The sequence below is a fragment of the Acinonyx jubatus genome, chromosome X (assembly GCF_027475565.1).
Source record: "Acinonyx jubatus isolate Ajub_Pintada_27869175 chromosome X, VMU_Ajub_asm_v1.0, whole genome shotgun sequence".
Taxonomy (NCBI): Eukaryota; Metazoa; Chordata; class Mammalia; order Carnivora; family Felidae; genus Acinonyx; species Acinonyx jubatus.
The window spans coordinates 12,362,480-12,385,850 of NC_069389.1; positions in this window are offsets into that span (position 1 = coordinate 12,362,480).

Below are 23,371 nucleotides of genomic sequence, written 5' to 3' on the forward strand. Positions count from 1 at the left end.
TTGATTTCAGCTCAGGTCATTATCCCAAGGTTGTGGGATCGAGCCCCACGTCGGACCCCGCACTGAATGTGGAGCCTGCTTAAGATTCTCTCCTCCCTCTGCCCCTCTCCCCTACTCACACACTCTCCCTCTCTAAACAAAACAAAACAAAACATTTTCTTCAAGGATATTTTAAATGTATGATTTTATATAGTTGGCATCTTAATGTTTTGTATTCTAAGTTTTACCAGTAAGCATATTATGAAAAGACATTTTTTTGTTTTCTAATGCATCTAGCACATCACATTCTTTTCCTTCTTAGCACTTTGTGAAATTATCTTTATTCACTTACCTATTTACTTGGCTTTTGCTATTTTTCTCCTTTGGAGTGTAAGTTCCAAGAAGGCAGAGGTCAGGGACCCTTTTGCCCATGTTCACTTTTGTTTTCCCCAGTATCTGAAAAGTGCTTGGCACATAACAGGTACCTAATAAACATTTGCTGAAAGAATAATGAATGAATATTCCATATGAATTTCTATAAGTTATCTAACAATTTTCCTATTGCTGGACATTTTCATTGTTTTCAGTTCTTCCCTTTGAAGACCAAACTTTTAGAGAAATCTTTTTGTTCAACCTTCTTATAGGAACAATGTGATTAAGAGCATGGTTGCTCAAGAGTTACTACTGCACAAAAAACCAGGAGATTGAATTGTCATTGAACCAATTAGTTTCTGCCAATAATTGGCAAGAGCCTCAGATACCAACAAATCAAATACATAGAAGACTGGAAAGCAAGATCTGAAATTTCATCAATTTGCCCATGAATGTTCAGTTAATTATTTGCTATGAGAGGTAATTTTAAATTCTTCAAAGCACTCTATGTGTTCAAAAGGATATTCCTCTAGAGGAGGTGAAGCACCACATTCTAACTGAGGAAACCAGCCTGGCTAAGCTAGCAGATGGAAGTAAGAAGCCAAATCCATTTACAGAACTTAGTTTCCTGCTGTTCATTCCATGTTGCCCAAGCTTCCTCATAGTAATGAGATTATCTTCAAGTGAAAGACCAAGGCTTAGAAGAGAAATTGAGCACGGAAAATCAATACTAAGTTTTAGTGGTTCCTGACCAGAACATTAAGTTTCCTTTTATAGCACAGACAGAGACAGATCCAAGTGACTCAGTCCTGTCTCCCTGGTTGGTGGGAAACATCACAAACAATATTAGATTTGGGTTTCTTTAAAAACTATAAAAATCATTCCAGTCTGAGAGGTTAGCCTTTTTTTTCAATGGTGTCGATACTAACTTGAGATTTTCATCTTTAATTGAGTTGGCATTTTAATTAGGTATTAACTTTCTCTGTGAAAATGAAGATGAAAGGAATTATTTGGGCTGCAGCCTTTTGAGAAGAGAACACTTGTCAATAACATCAGAGAATGCTGGCAGTGAGGGAGGTCAGAAATGATCCCCTGGTCTTTTCTTGGGGTGTGCTTTGAATCTGATGTTGTTAAATATAAAAGAGAAACAAATGTATTATAGTTTAGAAAAAAGGTTTTATTTCAGTCAATCTTGCAAGGGTATGATTTTGATCTTTTTGTTCATCAAAATTGCTGAAAATGAATTTTATTATTTGTACATTCTATGTATTATTTACATGTATATATTCATATGTATACATCTATTTGTATTTATATGACTTTATAGCAGAGGTTGGCAAACTACAGCCTGAGGGTCAAATACAGCCTGCTTCCTGTTTTTGTAATAAAGTTTTATTGAAACATGACTGTATTTTTACGTGTTTATGTGTTGTCTGTGTATGTTTTTGTGCTACAATGACAGAGTTGAGTAGTTTTGACAGAGACTGTATGGCCCTTTATAGAAAAATGTTTACTGAGTCCTGTTCTGAAGCTGGATCTTTGTACTTGGCACACGTTTGAATCAGAAGGGAATAAATATTCCTATAAGAATACCTATTTATGGAGGATATGCTATGCAAAGACAGTGCTTGTTGACCTGGAGGTAAAACTGTATAGAAGAATGCATATAAACTGAAGAAGAAGATCTCAGAATGTTATTAGAGACCGCTAAGGAGAAGGAAAGAAAAACAATACTCTGTTGTCAACCTGGAATTAATTAAAACTTTACCAAAATGTCTATGAAAATGCATACATCAGCATCAGAAGATTCAGTGTAATTCAATTGAAGAAATTAAGCAGGTGTTGTGTGGCAGGCATTGTACCAAGTTACAGAGATTACAAAATGGGTAACTAATGGGCCCATCACATGAAGAACTAAGAATTATTTTTGTTGGCTTTCGTTTTCCAGAGCTGTTGCTGGCTAGAGCACTGATCAGTTATACCACTGAAGTGGTATATTGTGCATAGGCAGGAAAAATGATCAAACTTGACTCCCCGTCTTTCCCTTCAAACCTGTTTCCCTTCATGTACTCTCAGTTCAGAGAGAGACATCACCACCCAGCAGACCAACTTGCTTGTCAAATGGTCTCCTTTCTCTATTCAGTGCTAGAATTTGCTTCCCACATTGCTTCACCTGGTTTGCTGAGGTGCCACCCCAGCAAAGATTCCCTGACCCCACCTCTTCTTTCCACAGCAGTGCCAGTCTGGGTTCTGTACCTGCGATGTATATTCCCACAGATTCCAGTACTTCTCATGCCACTGTCTTTTAATGGTTTCTTTACTTAGGAAGAGTTCATTTCCCACATCATGTAAAACTAGGAAATGATCACATCTGTGTGCAACGTGGGTAAATGGATGTGGCCAAGAGGTAGTGAACCCAGGTTTTCTAGCTGCCCCAGGGTCAGTGCATATGTAAGTGTGTACATGTTCATGTATTAATTAATTAATTAATTTTGTTAATGCTTATTAAGCATTATCTTAATGCTGAACACTGTTACATGTACTGGGGATATAGAACTGAACAAGACTGACAAAGTTTGTGTCCTCACAGAACTTGCATTCTGGTGAGGACAGATAGACAATGAAGATTTTCAAACTAACCTCATCACCAGCACTGCCATTTTGAAGATAAAAGAAAACTGAGACCTATTATTTTTCTCCACAATTTCTTTTTTGTTTTTTCAAAAAATTTTAAGTAGTCTCTACACCCAATGTGGGGCTCACACTCACAACCCCAAGATCAAGAGTTCTGTGCTCTACTGACTGAGCCAGTCAGGTACCCCAAACTGAGACCTATTACTTACTTTTTTTTTTTAATTTTTTTTTTAACATTTATTTATTTTTGAGACAGAGAGAGACAGAGCATGAACAGGGGAGGGTCAGAGAGAGAGGGAGACACAGAATCCGAAACGGGCTCCAGGCTCTGAGCTGTCAGCACAGAGCCCGACGCAGGGCTCGAACTCCCGGACCGTGAGATCGTGACCTGAGCTGAAGTCGGACGCTTAACCGACTGAGCCACCCAGGCGCCCCTCTATTACTTACTTTAAGCTCTTATTGGAACCATTAAGTTTTGTTTATGTTTTAGAAAACATTTATAAATAGATAGACCTTTCTAAGCTGTCACACAATTAATAAACTTTACAATCAAGAATAAAATATTATTACAGATTCATGAGAAGAAAACTCACCATAAATATATAAAGCGAATGATAAGTGTTATGGGGAAAAAAAGGCAGGAGGAGATGAACACTGAGTCAGCAGCCGGTCGTTGTTTTTGGTAAGGTGGTCAGGGATAACATCTCTGAAAGCATAGTATTTGGCACTTACAGAGACCAGGATGAAGATGGGTTGAGTGTGGGGTTGCCAGAGCACAATGAGAGAGAGAGAAAAAAGCATGGACCAAATTATATAATATTGTTCAGCCTTGTGAAGGAGTTTGGATTTTTTCTGTGTATGACAGGCAGAGCCATTGGAGGATTAGGAGCAGAAGACTGACATGGTTTGATTTGGTTTTACAAAGTTCTTTAAGGTTACTCTGTGGAGAACAGACCAGGGAGCTATAGGAAGAGAAAGTAGAAAAACCAGTAGGAGGCTCTGGCAGTTGGGGGACCTGGACAGTGATGTTGGCAGTGGCCGCAGCAAGAAGTGGTCAAATATGGGATCTGCTGTGAAGGTAGAGTTGCCATGATTCAGTGAAGAATTGATTTTGGAGATGAGGGAAGTGGAGGAGCCAATGACGGATTACTCCAAGGGTTTTGTCTGAACAACTGGGTGTATAAAGTAGTTATTTACACATACACACACACACCACACATGTCATTGAGTTAACTGACTTAAATTAAAACTATTAAAGAATTTAAATCATATAATACACAAATTTTTCAATAAAGGTAAAAATTTCCTCAACTACTTGGCTTTGATTTTATGAAATAAAAGTATCTAAAGAAAAGGTTGGTCCTTAGACCTTTCTTTTAATTTAATTTAACCTCTTCCTATCATAGATGAAGGAACTTCATCTGATCATAGAGATCCAGAGGGAGGTTCAGAGGTTCATCCTAGGTTGCACTGTCAATGTTTTCAGGGAAAAAGCAGTAGAGCCCCCTGCTTGTTATTTCCTTTACAAATTTGAGCATAAATTACCCTGCCTTTTATAAAAACACAATTTTTTTTTGTATCTATTTAGAATAATATTTGCAGCTCATCATGAGAAATCAACTTGGGGGCTTGTTTTATTTATTTTATTTATCTTTTAAATTTTAATGTTTATTTTTGAGAGAGAGAGACAGAGTGTGAGCCAGGGAGGGGCAGAGAGAGAGGGAGACACAGAATCTAAAGCAGGCTCCAGGCCCTGAGCTGTCAGCACAGAGCCCGATGCGGGGCTCCAACCCATGAACCTTGAGATCATGACCTGAGCCGAAGTTGGATGCTCAACCCACTGAGCCACCCAGGCGCCCCTGGGGGTTGTTTTAAACTAGTGACTTAATAGTTTAAAATTTCTCTCAATCCATATACACATGCTTTTTAAGCCTTTCCATAGCTCCATGCCTGCTGAGGTTACACATTCAATTTTACTTCTCCAAAAAAGAAAAAAAAAAAAGATAAAATCTGTTCAGTCCTACTTTGTTTAAATTTCCTTTACAGTACTGGTTTATTTTATTTGTTTTTTAAGAAGTTTTTACATATTTATTTATTTTTAGTTCTTATTTAAATTCCAGTTAACATGCAGTGTAATATTAGTTTCAGATGTACAATCTAGTGATTCAACACTTACATACCACACCCAGTGCTCATCACAAGTGTCCTCCTTAATCCCATCACCTATTTCACCCAACCCCCACCTCCCCTCTGGTAACCATTTGCAACCATGTGGATGGAGCTAGAGAGTACTACACTAAATGAATTACTTTTAAATTATATATAACTGTATAAAGTTTTTCCTCTATAGAATACATTTAGCCTTAAGTTTATAATCCTCAGCACACAGATGGAACAAAATGTACCTGAATATATTAAATTTTCTTTCTGCAAAGATGAAGGGAAGAAGAAGTTTAACCTAGGAGGGTTTTGGTGATTTTTCTGCTAAAGTAAACATAATGTGGTCTTAATAATTCTCTTCCTTGTCACTCAGCACATCTTGTGATACTAAACAGTCTTTTATAGTATTTTTTGTTTCATGAGTCTCTAATATTTTTTACTGTATTCCTTAATGTGAGGTTTATTAATTGTGTAACAACTTAGAAAAGTCTAACTCTTTGGTAATGTTTCCTATCATGAATAAAGGTTGAGTGATCCAAGTAAGTAATACATTGTGAAATGGCAGTGGTGTTGATTAAGTTAATTTAAAAAATCTTTGAAGTTCTTCTTCACTTGAATTAAAATTCATATTAAAATAATATGATTCTCATTTCTATGACATTTGAATTATTCTTCTAGACTAGACTGAATATTATTTGGCACTAAAATTTAAATGTTATGTGCTTACATAAGGCCCTATATCTTTATTTTTTTATTAAAAAATTTTTTAATGTGTATTTATTTTTGAGAGAGAAAGAGAGAGAGACAGAGATAGAGTACAATCAGGGGAGGGGCAGAGAGAGAGGGAGACCTAGAATCCAAAGCAGGCTGCAGGCTCTGAACTGTCAGCACAAAGCACAATGTGCGGCATGAACTCACAGAGTGCAAGATCATGACCTGAGCCGAAGTCAGACGCTTAAGCGACTGAGCCACTCAGGTGCCCGGCCCTATATCTTTAATACTGGCCTTTAGGAAGATGTCCCCCTCCAAAATTAATACAATTCATATTGCACTAAATTAAGGTATAACATATAAACATTTGTGTAAGTAAATTCTCGTCAGTTCTAACAGAGTGAGATAAATGTACCATGTACCAACTTTTCTTCTGAGTTTTCTTCTCTTATAATTAGCGTCTATTCACTATCCAAAACTCAGCTCCCATTGTTCTTAATCAAGGAGAATCACTCTTGTTGCCCAAGTCAGCAACAAGTATATTTCTGAGATGAAGCTATTTAACAATAGGAAGTCTCTGTGTTTCGTTATTTTGAATTTTTTCAGATTGCTTATTTCGTGAGCCCTGATACCTACTTGTATTTTACTTGTTTCTACTTTAATCATCTCATTCTTACTTGGTTTTAATTCTGGAATTCTTAGCCCGCAACACCATCAAACACCCCCTGCCACATACATACACCCTAAGGCACAGTTTTAGTTGACATCTCCTCCCCCTTACATAGGCAAGGCTGCTGTCTAGACTGTAAACGACAGGACTACAAGCATTTGCATCTGTTTTGGGGATAGGCTCAGAGGAGGCAATTTACCACAATCCTATCTTTACATTAAAATCTACTATCATAGTCTCTGATTGCTGGTAAACAAACTGGGATATTTTTTATGCCCAACCCTTTTCTCTCTGCCCTTTCCCCTCATAGACTCAGTTGAATAATGTGTTTTGCAGCTCACTCCATGGTCTGTCTCTCTTTACCTGGGCCTTACTCTTTTCTATATATACCAAACAAGTCATTATTTTTAAAATGATTATTTAAAATAATATGAATTTTGGGATGCCTGGGTGACTCAGTCAGTTGAGCATCCCACTCTTGGTTTTGGCCCAGGTCATGATCCCAGGGTCATGGGATTGACCCTGTATTGCGCTCTGCGTGGAGCATGGAGCCTGCTTAAGAGTCTCCTTTTCTCTGCCCCTCTCTCCCACCACACTTTCACTCTCTGTCTCTAAAATAAAAAAATAAAATAAGTTTTGTGAGAATATTGCATTATCAATTTCTATCTGACTTGGAAGAAACATGGGGAACATTTTAGTTTCTTTTTTAAGTTTATTTTTATTTATTTTTAGAGATGAAGAACAAGCAGGGGAGGGGCAGAGAGAGAGGAAGACAGACAGAATCTCAAACAAGCTCTGCACTCTCAGCATGGAGCCTGATGCAGGGCTTGAATCCACAAACCCTGAGGTGATAACCTGAGCCAAGGTCAAGAGTCAGACACTTACCCAACTGAGCCACCCTGGTGCCCCACCTTTTAGTTAAAAAAAAAAAAACAACAAAAAACCCTTTCTAAGTAATTCACTAAAGGTTATTTGATTCTAATGACTAGTAAAGATTATTTATAGTGTTGATTAGCTAAAAGTTTATTTAATGGTATTACAAATCAGCCCTAAATAAATATACCTAAAGCAAGTGATCTGAGGGTCCCCATGTGGTCTGTCCACCTAGAATTTAGAAATATCCAGGAGAATGCTTGGCTTCCCCAAAGCACTTCTGGAGGACTGGTAAATGGAACATGGGAACCAGCAGCCAAATGGGAGGTGACAGCTCATTTCCAATATTAGGGACAAAAGGAAAACCACAAGTAGAAGAAAGTCAAAGGACTCATTCTGAGCTCTGGGCAAGAAGATGGGACAGGTGACACCTAGGGTTGGTGGAGTCTTTGGCCATGACCAATACATTTTGATCCGTCTTAGGTCAGAGTTCTTCGAGGTTTCCCTATTTCATAAACTAAGGCTCATGGAATTTGGGAGTTGGAGGGAACTTTGAAAGCATGTGTTAGGGAAAGCCATACCTTTGTGCTGTCATTCATCACTAGAAGCTGGGAGAGACAGCTCAAAAAACTTAAGGTTACACATTATGTTTAAAGGAGTTCAAAATTTGTTATTTGATTTTTACTTCACTATCCTCAGAATCTTGATTTCAGATCTCTGAATCATGCCCTCCAATGCTTTAAACTCAGTGAAAACAAGCTTATTACTCCCTGGCTCTCTACTCCCTGATTTTTGAACACACACACACACACACACACACACACACCTGTTGCTTCCTGGAGAGTGTAAAATTTGAAGCAGGGCAGGCTCTGAAGGATAGAAAAGATGTTGATAGTTTGGGAGGGAAAAGAAGGTAGTATAGCAGAGATGGCTACTTGTCAGTCAGTATTCAGTCTTTCCTTTCTTTTTTTTAAAAATTTTTTTAATGTTTATCTTTATTTTTAAGACAGAGCATAAGCGGGGGAGAGGCAGAGAGAGAGGGAGACACAGAATCCGAAGCAGGCTCCAGGCTCTGAGCTGTCAGCACAGAGCCCGATGCGGGGCTCGAACCCGTGAACTGCAAGATCATGACCCGAGCTGAAGTAGGACACTCAACCGGCTGAGCCACCCAGATGTCCCTGGTCTTTCCTTTCAAATGAATAGAATCCTCCCCTTGTATTTTGCCCATCACATGGCCTCCCATAATGAAGACTACATTTGTCCCAGCCTCCCTAATTGCTAGTTATGGTCATGTGATTATGTTCTGGCCAATGAGATGGCCAGGAAGACAGAAACTTAGTCAACTCATCCAGAAAAGGAAGGAGGCATGCCTTTATCTGTTCCCCTACCCACCTTTCTTCATCTTATTGATTAGAATGTGATTATGATATCAAACCATCTTAGACCACGATGATAAGGGCAGCATAGAGTGTCAGAGCTGATAACCAGAAGAGGCCTGGTTTTTGGGTGCCCTCATGGAGTAGATCTGCTACACTATCCTTGGATCTCCTACTTACCTCTGGGCTATGTCATGAGGAAGGAAAAAACTCCTACTGTGTAAGCCACTACATGCATCCCAACCTATCTACTAAATAATACAAACATTTTAGGTATAGGGGATAATATGAATAAAAGCTCAGAACTATGAAAACAGAAACCAGGTGAAAAGAAGAGAATTCTGGTTCTAAGTTCTTCCTTGATACTTCATGTGTTACCCACAATGATTTCTTAAGGATCAAAATCTGATCAGGCCATTCTCCCATTTAAAACCTTTTAGTGACTTCTTACTACATAGTATGGATTCTGAAAAAGGGGGAAATGGGCTTTTTTCCAAAGAGCACAAAGGTACACAAAGGCCAAATCACCCTGGACAACAGGAATGACAATTCTAATAGTTGATGAAAATATTAGTTTTGAGAATTGTAAAACTCCTGCTCTAGATATTTGAGTTTGAGCAGCTCAAGACAGTTTGTGCATTCCAACCTTCTCCTTCTAAGCAGTACTGTTTGTTTTTCATTTGATGGTCTGCCTGGCCATTTTCTGTCCTTTATATCAGGATGTAAAGACTCTTCACTGACTCTTTCATCAAGTTTATTGCATGTCTGCTGTATGCTGGGCACTGTCCTAGATCCTAGAAATACTGTGGTGAGCTAAACGGGCATCATCCTGCCATCATAGAACTTTCAGTCAGAGGGGCATGAGAAATATTAAACAAATAATTATGTAATCACTTGATTATATTTGGAATATGTGCTTTCAAAGGCAAAGTTGTGAGAGCATGCCTAACTCTCATTTTTACTTTTTCATTCTCAAATGACCTGTTGTATAGTGTTGTCTTATACCTTCTTAGAAAACCTATTTGGAAACTGGTTGCTGTAATGAGGGGTTCCTTTGGTTTCTCTCTTTCTACAAACCTCATCACCCCATAGGACTTGGTACCACCTCACTCCACAGAAGCCATGGATTGCTTTTGGAAGGCAAGATGCAAAGGCCCTAGTGCATGGAATGGGACACACACAGACACACACACACACACACACACACACACACACACACAATAAATATTGGCTTCATAGGAGGTCTCCAATGCCAAAGGACAGACTTCTGTCCTACTCATCTTTAGAAATAGCCAAACCACTTAGGTCAGACTATTGACAAGAGAAACTTTTTCATGAGTCTGAGTATACATTTATTAATTTCTAACTTGATGTTAATCTCATCAGTAGCTTTAAATATATGTATATATATTTAAATACATATATACATACATATATATTCATTTAAGTAAAATTTATATATATATATATATATATATAGAGAGAGAGAGAGAGAGAGAGAGAGAGAGAGAACCTCACCTAGCATTCTCAAAATCTTTAGCAAACCAAAAAGTCAATCAGAGACAACCAGAAAACACAGTATTTTTTAAATAATTAAGAAAACTAAAGCAAATATAAAAACCAACCAGTGAGGGGCTCCTGGGTGGTTCAGTTGGTTGAGCATCTGGCTCTTGATTTCAGCTCAGTTCGTAATCTCACGGTTCATGAGATCGAGTCCTGTGTCGGGATCTGAGCTATCAGCTTGGAATTCTGACTCTCCCCCTCTCTCTGTCCCTCCCCTGCTTGTGCTCGCTCTCAATCTCTCAAAATAAATAAACATTAAAAAAAATATACCAGACATTACATTTAAGCAGCTCTCACACACAGATTTGGATGGACAGTTTTTATAAGACCATCTTCCTAATAATTATATTTCATGAATCACTAAGAATTAGATCTTAAAATTGTATTAAATCCCAAACTGAAAGTCTATTCTTAATGAAATGAGAATTCATAGTACAGTTGCAATCAGGGTGCCAGTGCAGTCCACTGGACACAGCAGACTGCAATTTCACCTTCATATATTCCAGAAGTCATCCCATACTAGTGTAAATAATTCCCAGCCATCCTTGGTTGTAATAATTCTCATGCATTCCTAGAAAATATCCAAAATCTTTTCAAGGCAAAACAAACCTGGAAAATCACTGAGTTCTGATCCACTAACATGCATACTCAGTTCCATTTTCATCTAGGTACGAGGTGTGCAAATTATCTGCATGAAATAGATGTCCCATGTCAACCCCTAAGTGACATTCATGTTGATGGACACTTTCATTTCAAGGAGCAAGTAGATTTTTTTCAGTTCCAGAGATTAGAATCTCCTCTCTTCCCCTAATGCTGCTATCTCCCTTTCCCTCCCCTCACTCTCAGCTTATGACATCTCATACTTAATTGAGAAAACTGAAGTCACTAGACAGAAAGCCATCTTTTCCATATTTGCCATTTTCCACCCTCCTATGATGGAAATTACATGCCTTCTTCTATCAAAGGTGCTCTGCCTCCATCCCCAAGGACTGCTTCTTCCATTATCCTTTCTCTTTTGTACATCACTTTTTTCTTCTCTGCTGGATTTCTACCATAAACATACAAACCCACTCTATCCCCAACTTCCCCAAATTAAAACCATCTCGACCCTATATCCCCCTTTACCCCTCCAACATTTTTGTTCTAAGAGCTGTCTCTGTGCTGTCCTCACTTTCTCACCTCCCGTTCTCTTCCCAGCCTACTCCAAACTGACTGCCAAAAGCACCACCCCACTGAAATCGCTGTTGTCACTGTTGCTTTTGGTCATGATTTATGAAATCCTGTCATTATTGTTTGGTCATCATTTGGCCATATATCTCAGTAGCATTTAAAATTGTTGAACACTGCTCTATCCTAGAAATACTTTGTCTTTTGGCTTCTATGAACCCCAGTGAATTCTCAAAGTATAGGCTCTGGATTGGCAGCAATAGCATTATTTGAGAACATGTTAGAAATGAAACTTCTTAAACCTTAACCCAGATCGACTGAATCAGAAGCTCTGGGGGTGAACCCAGCAATCCGTGTTTTAATAAGCCCTCTGGGTGATTCTGATCCAAGGTAAGGTTTGAGAAGCACTTCTCTATTGATTTTCTACATACCTCAATATAGTTTCTTCTTGGTACTTTTTATGTGTTGGATTGTATCAATTAGCTTTTGCTGCATAGCACTCTAAAATTAGCGCTCTAAAATTTAGTGGCTTAAAACCACTGCCATTTACTTACCTTATGAATAGATCTCCCAGTTGCTTTGTGTATTTTCTTAGGTTGGGCTCCTCAGAAGTAGATTATGAGGCGAGGATTTCACTACAAGTGATCTATTTGGGAGAATACCAGGAAGCACTGGTAGGGGCGTAGGAAAATAAGATAGGAAAGGAAAGGAGTGAATAGGAAATGTATTAATGAGCAGGTTATTCCCATGGACTACTGGGCTCTATCCCTCAGGGGGCTTCCAAGGCATTATTACCCCATCCAAGGGTGAAGAATTTGGGATATTTATCCATCCTCCACTGGTTGAAGGCTGCTTGTCACAGCTGTAACTCCCTTGTTCTCCCCCACCTATCTGGTATGAGGGACAAACTTGCTGTTGTTGATAGAGAGGGCCCTGAAGCAGAAAGTCCAGGTACTTGCACAAAGAGGCCAGCTGCATAGGATGCTGACCATTGGATGTGGGATGGGTACCGTGACAGCAACTTCTGGAATCCCTGTTTAGAACCCAGCTGGTCTCAAATCCTTGGGAAGCTTCCCCTGACACAAAGGCAGAGTTAGACTCTCTCTTCTCTGCCTCCCTGTCCTCTTAAGTGCATTTTGCCAAGTTTCTGCTCCCTTGTCTGCCCCCTTGGACTTGACTTATCAGTTTCTTGAAAGTAGTGAGGGGATTCAGAACACACTACCACAAAATATGGTGCCTTGGCATATTGAATATTTTAAATTAAAAGAATTTGAGAGGGGCACCTGGGTGGCTCAGTCGGTTAAACGTCCGAGTTCAGCTCAGGTCATGATCTCACTGTCTGTGAGTTCTGTGTTGACAGCTCAGAGCCTGGAGTCTGCTTCGGATTCTGTCTCTCCTTCTCTCTCTGCCCCTCCCCCACTCTGTCTTCAAAACTGAAGAAACATTAAAACAAATTTTTTTTTTTAAAAAGAAAGAATTTGAGAAATGGCAAGTGCAAGAAGGACTCTCTCACCTCTCCCTTCTACTCTGAGGCAGATAATAAGACTCTCAAGTGAAAGGAGCCCTCCCACTACCTGGAGGAAAGGAGGGTCCTTATCTCAAAGAGGGAATGAAAAGGCCTTGCTAAGTTTCCCTCGGTTTACTACCCTGAGCTCATGCCCTTGTGTCCTATCACATTTTCTCACATCTTTCCACTCTTCATCAGACCTGAAACAAAAACACTCAACTTTAACTGTTTCCTCCTGTGTTCATTTTCTTATGAAGGCTCTCATGTCATATAAAACCTTTATTATATAAATTTGTATGCTTTTCTTTTGTTAATCTGTGTTTTGTCAGTCCAATTTATAGGACCCCAGCCAGAGAACCAAGGAGAGTAGTAGTAACAAGAATTTTTCCTTTTCTTTCTTTTTTTTTTTTAATTAATTTATTTATTTTGAGAGAGAAAGAGAAAGCATGAAGTAGGGAAGAGGAGCAAGGGAGAGGGAGAGAGAGAGAGAATCCCAAGAGGCTTTGTGCTGTCAGTGCAGAGCCCTAAACTGCGCTCAATCCCACAAACTGTGAGATCATGACCTGAGCTGAAATCAAGAGTCAGAGGCTTAACTGACTGAGCCACCCAGGCTCCCCAAGAATTTTTCCTTTTCTATAGCAGATTACACATTCTCATTTTTTTCACCCTCTGTTCCCATCTCAGTGCCTGGCACAGAGATAATGTATGTTGATTGGATGCATTAGTGGGTGCCTTATCTTTTTATCCCTTAGAAGACCTCACACATAGAGGAAAGTAAAGAAAAAAAAAATACATGTATTGAATTGAAGAGGCCTTGTGAGTGATGTGAGTATGAATTGGACCATTATTAACTTTAATTCTATTATGTCATTAATAATGCCTGAAGTATTTAAAATTCCTTTAAAATAGCCTTATCTAAAAAATTATTGGAGAAGAATAAACCTAAGGTGACTCTTACTCAAGTTTTCAGGAAAACAAATATTTTGCCTTCCAATTTCTGTTATTCCTTGTCACAGAAGAGCAATATTTTTTTAGACTCTCCTTTTTCAATGGGTAGACTTGGTTGTATGATTTTAATTTATGTATTTGCCTTATAAAAATCATGAGAAAGTTTAAATATAAGTAAAGTATTGTTTTTTGGAAATTTTATAAATCAATCTAATGTAAAATTACCTAAACTTCCATATGTTACATCCTCTCCCTTCAAAACATTTGTGTGTGTGTGTGTGTGTGTGTGTGTGTGTGGTCTTCTGACAATAATATTTTTAATGAGGTACATTTTAATGATTGAAGGGAACTCCATTAGTGTACTTAACTTTGAAGTGGTATGTAATCAGTGTCAAGCCAAAGGAGTTCTGTTGGGTAGAAAATAAAACTTTCCATGTATAAGCAGACATTCTTCATGGAAAAAGGTATAACATGCTATATGCTTCCATTTTAAAGGTAGAAATATGGGCTGCTATTTGTATTTAGATACTGCTCTTTCCAATGGAAAGAGTGCTGGGTTGGATGACAGATCTGTGTTCTGATCCTAGCCTTTTTCCTTGCAATCCTTGGGAATTGCCTGAACACACAACTCCTTAGAGCCCAAGCTTCCTGTCCTGTAATATGAGGAGTTGAAAGAGAGATCTCAATCAGCTTAGAAACTTTGTGATTCTATACTTCCATACCACCACTGTAGCTCTGACAACTACAGGAAAATACTACGTTTTATTACATTTTTACTAGTACCCTCAACTTTCATCTTTAAAAAATTATACTTTTGGTTGTATTTGTAAATAGAGGACATCACTAGATAAATGGTTTCATACTATTGTTGTCAGTGGTTGAATGTGGCTTGTCCTCAGGCATAATCATTCTTTGATAATATGACAGATGGAAGATGTATAAGAACTAAGGTAGCTATTATTCTCATCTGCCCATGACCCTTTCATATATCCCTTCTGGTTTAGCATTCTCTTCCCTTTGGGGAATTTCTCCCCCACTCTCCCCATTCCATGCATTCTGGTAGGATTTTCAGTTACAGTGTTTTGTTTTCCCTTGCCACAGGAATGGGCATTTTACACAGTGGCCACAATGATGGGTCCAGGAGATGGCTATGTGACCCAAGCTAGGCCAATTAGAAGTGTTTTGTGTGTGTGTGTGTTTGTTTTTGTTTTGTAGAATTCTCTAGATTCAAAGTGTTTGTGCATGGGGGTTGACTCCTCCTCTTGGATTTTGTGTTGGGATATATACCAGGAACTGTTGAAAGGTGTTTAATTTACCATATATAGCAAGATTGTTTCTAATAGAGAATGAGAACAATACACAAGTAGAAGCAGAGATCAGCAGAGATGAAGGGTAGATGGAAAGTAGAGAGCATCAAGTTCCTCATTCTAACCCCTGATTCTGGACTTCTTCCAGACTCTTCTCATTTTCCTCTTGGATCACGTTCCTTATTTCACTATCCCTGGTTCTTTGACTTTGTAACTCTCAACCCTTGCTTTACATTCCCTGGCTCTGACAACCCACCTCGGTGTTATATCTCCTCATTAAGTTCTGTGAGCTATCTTATGAACTTTCTTAGCTAGGTGAGTTAATAAATCCCTTTCTTTGTTTATGATAGTTTGATTTGGATTTTAGTTTTTTGCAACAAACGGCATTTTGACTAACACCCAACGTGAATGCATAAATGGTCTTGAGACAACAGAAACTGAAGCAAACACATTTTTATGAACCACTGATTAGAAGCCTAGTTTGTTTAGCCACCACTACACAGCTACTCATGTATTCATGAAATTACCTCATCATCACGTTTAGGAAATAAAGAGCGGGGAGGGAACTGATTCCTAGAATGATTCATGAATAAGAGTTGTTGAAAAATTGTCAACAGGTCCAAAATGGAGACACTTGGGCTAAGCGCACATCACCAAACCAAGACTTAATACTTAATCTAATTATAGTTTCAACCTCTTCCAGTAATGTAATCTTTAACCAATAAATATGGAATTTCCTGGTGAGGTAATCTACCTGATAGACCCCTTCTTTCCCAGAAGAAAGATGAGGTAATCTAAAGAGTAGATTACTCTTTCCTTGTCTGTACCTCCTTCTGCCTATAAGTCTCCCATTTTGTTTAGCTCTTCAGAGTTCCTTTCTATCTGCTAGATGGGTTGCTGCCTAATTCATGAATCCCTGAATAAAGCCAATTAGGTCTTTAAAGTTTATTCATTTGAGTTTTGTCTTGTAACAGTCTGTTGATGTTGTTGGTATCCTCAGTGCCTTCAATTCTGTGGTCTTTTTATGTCATCTTTTGAACTCAACTAGAATGAGCAATTAGCCACATAGACTTTCAAAGTCACTTTAGGTTTTCTATTTATCCATCAAATGTGGCTATTCTACCCATTCAACAGGAGGGCCTAACTATGCCATTTTACTCCTTTTTTGGACTTCCAGACTCTTCTCATTTGCCTGATGGGATATTTTCCTCATATTTTCATCATCCCTGCTTCCTGAGCTCTTGCTTTGGATACCCTGGCTTTGACAAACTATTCTGGACATGTTTCTCTACACTGACACTGACACTGACACTGACCTCACCTACTGGTCTCATAATATATAAGAAACACCCCCCCTTTCTATTAGCCATCATACCAGGGGAGGGACATCTGACAGTAGAAGGGATGGTACCTTATTGGGCTGGTCTTTACTGGCCTAAATAAAAATTAGCTTATCAGACCCAGGAAATTTTTCTGGCCTTCCAGAAAATATTACATAACCTTTAATATCCCACCATTGTAATAGGGAAAGATAGGATAAAACAGGCAGAGAGGGAAAGGTCAGGATCTGAGGTCCCTCGGTCAGGAAAAACACAGATTTTGGAGCAATGCTGTGAGTGTCTGACCACAGCAAACCCCCTCAGGCAGAAGGTTCCTCTTAAGAATGTAACAGACCCCATCTACTCCCCCTCAGGTTTCCCTCAGGAATTTGACAAAAGACCTAAGCATGGCCATTGACCACCCCTCTTACAATGAAGATGAGCCAATCAGGAATGGACAACCCAGCACCTAGAGCTATCCAGCCAATATGGGTAGAACCTGAGAAGGAAGAAGGGGGAAGAGAAGGGGGGAGGGGGGAGGCGACCAGAACCTTATCAAACAAAGACCCTTGCCTATTGTCAGCATTCTCTTTCAAAAGCCCCCTGTCTGTAAGGAGAGCTTTCCTACTATTCGTTCTTTCTAACCTTACACTCTAAAAAACTTCTGCCTGCTGCTCATTTTGTGTCCACCTCTTCATTCTTCGAAGAGGTGAGACAACGAACCCCAGGTATTGAGGAAAAAAAATCCTGCAACACCATGAGAGCATTTATCTACTCTTTTCTGCTGTCTTCTTGCTCAAGAATTCAGCCTGGCTTCTGTTCCTTAAACGTCCTCCACTTCTCTGTTCCCATACTGAGGATGACCTTTTCTCTGGTCTATAAATGCCCTGACTCAGGGCCAGAGTAATAATGGACAGAGATAGGTGGGGAGATAAACAATGAAGAAAAAAGTAGAGAGAAAGTGAGCCTGTCTGTAAAATGTGTACATGTAAAACATGGCATCCTTTACTTGAGGATGGATGGAAGGCTCTTGATTATGAGATTCTTAATTATGGGTTTTTTCCAATGTAGAAGCTTTTTAAAGAGAATTGTAAAACCTGAATAAAAGATCTCAAACATAACACCTGAAACTGATGTAACACTGTGTGTCAACTATACTTCAATTAAGAAAAAAAAAGTCTCAAACACATTCAGCACAGTTGAAAGATCCTAAATTGGTCTTTCAGCTTTCTGAGGTAAAAAGCAAACAAAACAAAAAAAACTTATAGAACTGTGTGGAAGGGGGTGGTTTGCAAATGTTCCTTTCTTCTCCCAAATTAATTCAGATGTTAATCCATTGATCCATTGGTTAAAAACAAATAGCCTTTCACTTTCAAAACCGGAGGTGTTAATAATTTGAGGTGGTCATATTCTTTTGATCTTTCAAATCGCCCCAAGGCTGTCTCCTAATGCCTCCTAAATGAAGCAGAACAGGGTCCATCTGGTGGCTGTGAGCATTCTGTCTTTGGAAACCTGCTCAGCTACCCACTTACTAAAGCTTCCTCTCAAGTTTAAGGATATTGCTTATTAGTGAAGGGAAGCAAAACATACCGCCCCAAAATATACCTTTTGGCATAAGGATTATTTTGTTTTAGGCTGATTATTTTTAAGACACAGCTGACATGGGAGAAACTCTGAAAGCAGTAGATATTACTCTTTTGTAAAAGACTTTGACATTTATAAGGCAAATCTTCAATTGTAAGGGTGTCTCCCTCTGTACAGGAAGAGAAGGATGCCTTTAAATCTCTGGAAACTCATATCAATGGAGAAGGCAATGACTTAAATCTGTATAACAGCCATACCCTTGTTTACTGTGCTTTCCCTGATTACCTCCCTTAACTGGTTGCCTCACCCCCAACATCTTTGTTTTTAGCTGGAAATGATATTTAAGATGGCAGCTTGAGACACTTTGGGGAGTTAGTTTTCCTGAGTGTTTCCCATGTATACAGGAAGTATATATGCTATTAAACGTTTGTTTTTCTCCTGTTAATCTTTTTATTTCAAAGGTGTCTCAGCCAAGAACCTAGAAGAGGAGGAGGAAAATTATTTTTCCTACCCCACATTAGCAGCCGCACCCCACAAAATTTCTTAAACATTGGCTACATTCCCAGATAGTGATATATAAGAGACACTCAGGAGATTCAGTAAGCCAATTAGGAATATTTCAAAATGAAGCTTAAACAGTTTTCTGTGCTAGAAAATAACATGATTATTTGAGTATGGAGAATTTTCATATAAACTGTAGTAATTTAAGGAACTAACTTTGTGGGTATTCTGAAACATGCAGAACATATCACTTACAAAGTTGTGTTTTATACTCATAATTCCTCTGTATAATGTCTTGAGAAAGCAGTTATGAAATTACCAACTGGGATCCCCATGGCTCCAGCAGTTGTTGCTCGGAACAACTTTTGATTTTCCATCTTAACGATGCTGATGGTACTGTTAAAGGAGGAAGAATTCCCTCTGCCTTTCAAGATCCTTCTAACTGGACTAAGAATCAAATTGATATGAGAGACACATTAACAGGAGAAAATCAAATTTAGTTCCGTAAGTAGGGAGAATCCACACAGACATGACCTGAAGACTTTGAGGCAACCCGAGGCTAATTTGGGCTAAAGAAAGAGAGGGGTGCGGTCCGGGACACAAAGGGGAGAAAGACCTTTATTGGGAAGATGAGAGGAGATGTTTGCAAAACAAAAGTTGCCCTGCTAAGGACTTGAGCCCCCTGGGTAAAGAGGAATCTCTGTGAATAGCTGTGTCCTTGGTACCAAACGGCAGTTGAGAAAGGTTAAGAGCTTTTCCTGAACCTGCTGGGGTTTGCTTCCTTTTAACTCAAAATAATCTTCAATGCCAAAGTGGCCTGTCTTGGGGTGCCTTGGCCTTGGCCCCTACAGTACAATTGATAGGGAATAATCTGTTATAAGATGGCCAACAGGACTGATAAAGGAATCCCAGTCCTGGCCTGAAGACTCCCCTTCTGGGTTCTTCTTCCCACCCTACTTGACGCTGGTGCCTAATTACTGCTAATGAGGAATGCGGAAGTAACAGTAGGGTGGGAAGAAGAACCCAGAAGGGATTCAGACCTTTGGAGAATGATCTCCTGTGAACCCACTGATGTAAAATAAACCTCCTGCCTTCCAAGATCTCCGAGTGCCACTTGGTTCCTCTGCCGGGTGATCCAGACCAGTTTCTGTAACACAATAAGGGAAAAGACCTTTTCCTCTGGCACTTCAAAAAATAGTTGTGCTCTTAAAGCATTTTTTTTTCTTTACATTTTATCTTCTTATTTTTATATTTTTATAATTTATCTTTCAGAAGAGTAAGTCTTTTTTGAGCCTTTTTAAAGCATTTTTTTTAATGTTTATTTTTGAGAGAGACAGACAGAGTGTGAGTGGCAGAGGGGCAGAGAGAGAGGGAGACACAGAATCTGAAGCAGACTCCAGGTTTCTGAGCTGTTAGCACAGAGCCCGACGTGGGCCTCAAACTCACAAACCGTGAGTTCATGACGAGCCGAAGTCAACCACTTAACCGACTGAGCCACCCAGGCTCCCCTTGAGCCTTTTTAAATTAAAAAATAATATAATATTAAGAGGAATGCTATTAAAACTCCTTTTAAAAAAATCTCGTTCACCTTTGTGAATTTTGGTTTTGTCTTTGTTCATATGTGTACACACATATTTTATACAGTCCTTCAGAATGTACCTGAAATTTGCATGTCTGCCCTTTTTACTTAACCTTCTATTGCAAATATTAAATATAACAGTTAATGTGCAGATCTGTAGTGAACATTTTTTAATCCCTGTTGTTAGACATTTTGGATGTTTGTAAATTTTGCTGATCTCAATATGCTTAGGAGAAGCTCTTAAAGATCTGGAACCAGCCCAGATGGAGGGAGGGCTAGGATCTAGCATCCTTGATATTTCTGCTGAACTAATACTTCGTCTCACCTTCATCTTTCCTCTAAATATTTTAGACAATGTCTTTTTATCTATTTGTGATCATCCACAGTAATGTTGTATAGGCTACTGCTATGGATCATGGCCATAGTAACTGTCAATATTTACTATATTGTAGTGGTTTTCAAGCTGAGCTCTAAATCCCTACCCCAGCTCCAACCAGAGCAGTTCTGTTTTATTGGAGTCAAGTATTAAACAAAAGTTTGATACGAGTAGACTAGATCAATGAAGTGCACTGTGGTGACCTTGCATAAAAGTGGGCATCACTGAAGTGTTTGAGGATTCAAAGACCTTGATGGTAAATTAGGGTGTGCATCACAAAGGCAAACTTGGATATCTGTGACGGGCATGGTCTTTCTTGAAGACCCAAGGCCCTGAGCAGATTTTATGTCTCAGAGATATGGAGCATCTGTACATGCCTTGAGTTGTAGAGAAAGCATGCTCACTGACCTCCCATGTTTGCTTTCCTCCAGGCCATTCTCCAAAGTGCAGCCAGACAGATCTTAATGAAGACAGAATACAATAGCCAGCTATAAACAAGAGTCACAATATCCAGTGAACTAGTTCTAACCTCACATTTTCCCTTATAAATCTAAATTTTGGAAAAATCTCTTCTGGAAAAGAAAAGGAAAGGTTCTTCCTGCCTTCACTTGACTGGACCTGAGCAGAGATTTAGGAGAAAAGTATACAGTTGTATAAATTATCACCAAGTAAATACACTTATATAACCACGTCCAGGTCAAGAAATAGAACATTAAACAATATCATCAGGAACGTGAAAAAAACAACCCACAGAATGGTGAAAAACATTTATAAATCATTTATCTGATAAGGAACTTGTATGTAGACTGTATAAAGAATATACATATGTATATTTATATATAAAGAAAGTATAAAGAACACTACAACTAAATAATTTTTAAAAAGGACAATTAAAATATGGGTAAAGGATCTGTATAAATATTTCTCCAAAGAAAATATACAAGTGGCCATAATCACATAAAAGATGCTTAACATATTAGTCATTAGGTAAGTACAAATCAAGCCACAGTGAGATACTACTTCACTCCCACTAGGATGGCCCCCAAAAAAGAAAAAAGGTGGACAACAGCAAGTGTCAGTGAGGATGTGGAGAAATTGGAATCCCCATAGGCTGCTGGTGGGGATGTAAAATTTTGGAAATTTTGGAAAAATTTTGGAAATTTTAGAAATTTGGAAATTTCCACTTTGGGAAAAGAAAGTTCCTCAAAAAAATTTAAAGTAATTTACCATGTGACTCAGCAATTCTACTCTTAGGTATATATCCATCAGAAGTGAAAACATATGTCCACATAAGGGACTTGTACATGCATGTCCATAGCAGCATCATTCATAATAACTAAAAAGTAGAAACAACCCAAATGCCTCTTGTCTGATGAATGGATAAATAAAATATGGTATATGCATAGAATGGATGCATACAGAATAGATTTATTCAGCAATAAAAAGAAATGAAGTGCTGATACATGCTATAGTATGGATGAACCTTGATAACATTTGTTATGGTCAACAACAACGTTGTTGTCCTTATTTTTTTTTATGATAGTCATTATGCTGTGTGGAAGAAGCCAGCTGTAAAAGATAACATAATATAATGACACTTACATGAAATGCCCAGAATAGGTAAATCAGTAGAGATACAAAGTAGGTTAGTGGTTGCTTAGGGCTGGAATGAGGAGTGACAGCTAATGGGTACCAGGTTTCTTTTAGGGGGAAAGAATATGTTTCAAAGTGAAATGGTGGTGATGGCTGGACAGCCCTATGAAAATGCTAGATAATACTGAATTATATGCTTTACCTTTATGAATTGTATGGTATGTAAATTATATCTCAACAAAGCTGTTAAATGGGAAAAAAAAATAGAACATTGCCAACATCCAAGAAGCCCTTGGTCTTTGCATCCATGTTGTCGAAGGGAACACTAAGAAGCTCTTCTGTCTTCAATGAGGTTTCCTGGAAACAGAACCTGAGATGGAGATTCCTGTACAAGAAGTTTCCCAAAGGAGTGCTCTTAGGAGTAGATGAGTAGAGAAATCAGAAAAAACTAAGTGTGGTCTCAGCTGAGGACCAGCCTTAGCCTGATGCAACGGGGACCTCTAGAACATGAGTAGCACCACAGTGTGGTCTCATATGCCCATATGATAGCAAAGGACTTGCCTTTTTAAAAATAGATCCGTGTCCATGACAATCATTGGCTGTGGGCTGCCTCTCTTTTGTGTGTGTGTGGGGGGGGGGGGTGTCTGCCTGCCTGTGTGTCTGTGTATGTGTAAAACCTCCTGGGTAAATCAGCTTCCTTTTGACCAAAACCAATTCTAGAAGGGGGAACACCTGTGACCTATTAGCATCTGACAATCATAACTGCTGGAGGACCGATGCTCTAGCCAGTATACCTAGGGTCTGGGCCGAGCACCAGTAGTGTGCACTCTATCCCTTCGCATGCCCCCTTCCATTATTACAATCTTGATCTTCTGAAATGTCTGCCTTTGGCTGGATCGTTACTTCAGCACACGATTTATGGGCAGTCTGATTTATCTCAATGTTTTACTTCCTAGAAAACTCTGTGCTTCATACTGGGGCTATTGTGTGCCTGTTGTGTGTCAAACAATGTATTAGGTAAACTCTAGTCTTCATTGAAAATGAATAGCACCAGCCTATTTACTTAGCGTCAACATAGGTGATTTTGGACATTATTACCTTTAAGAAAGCCAAGAGAGCCATAAAAGCAGGGAGCATGAAGCTAAGAAAGAA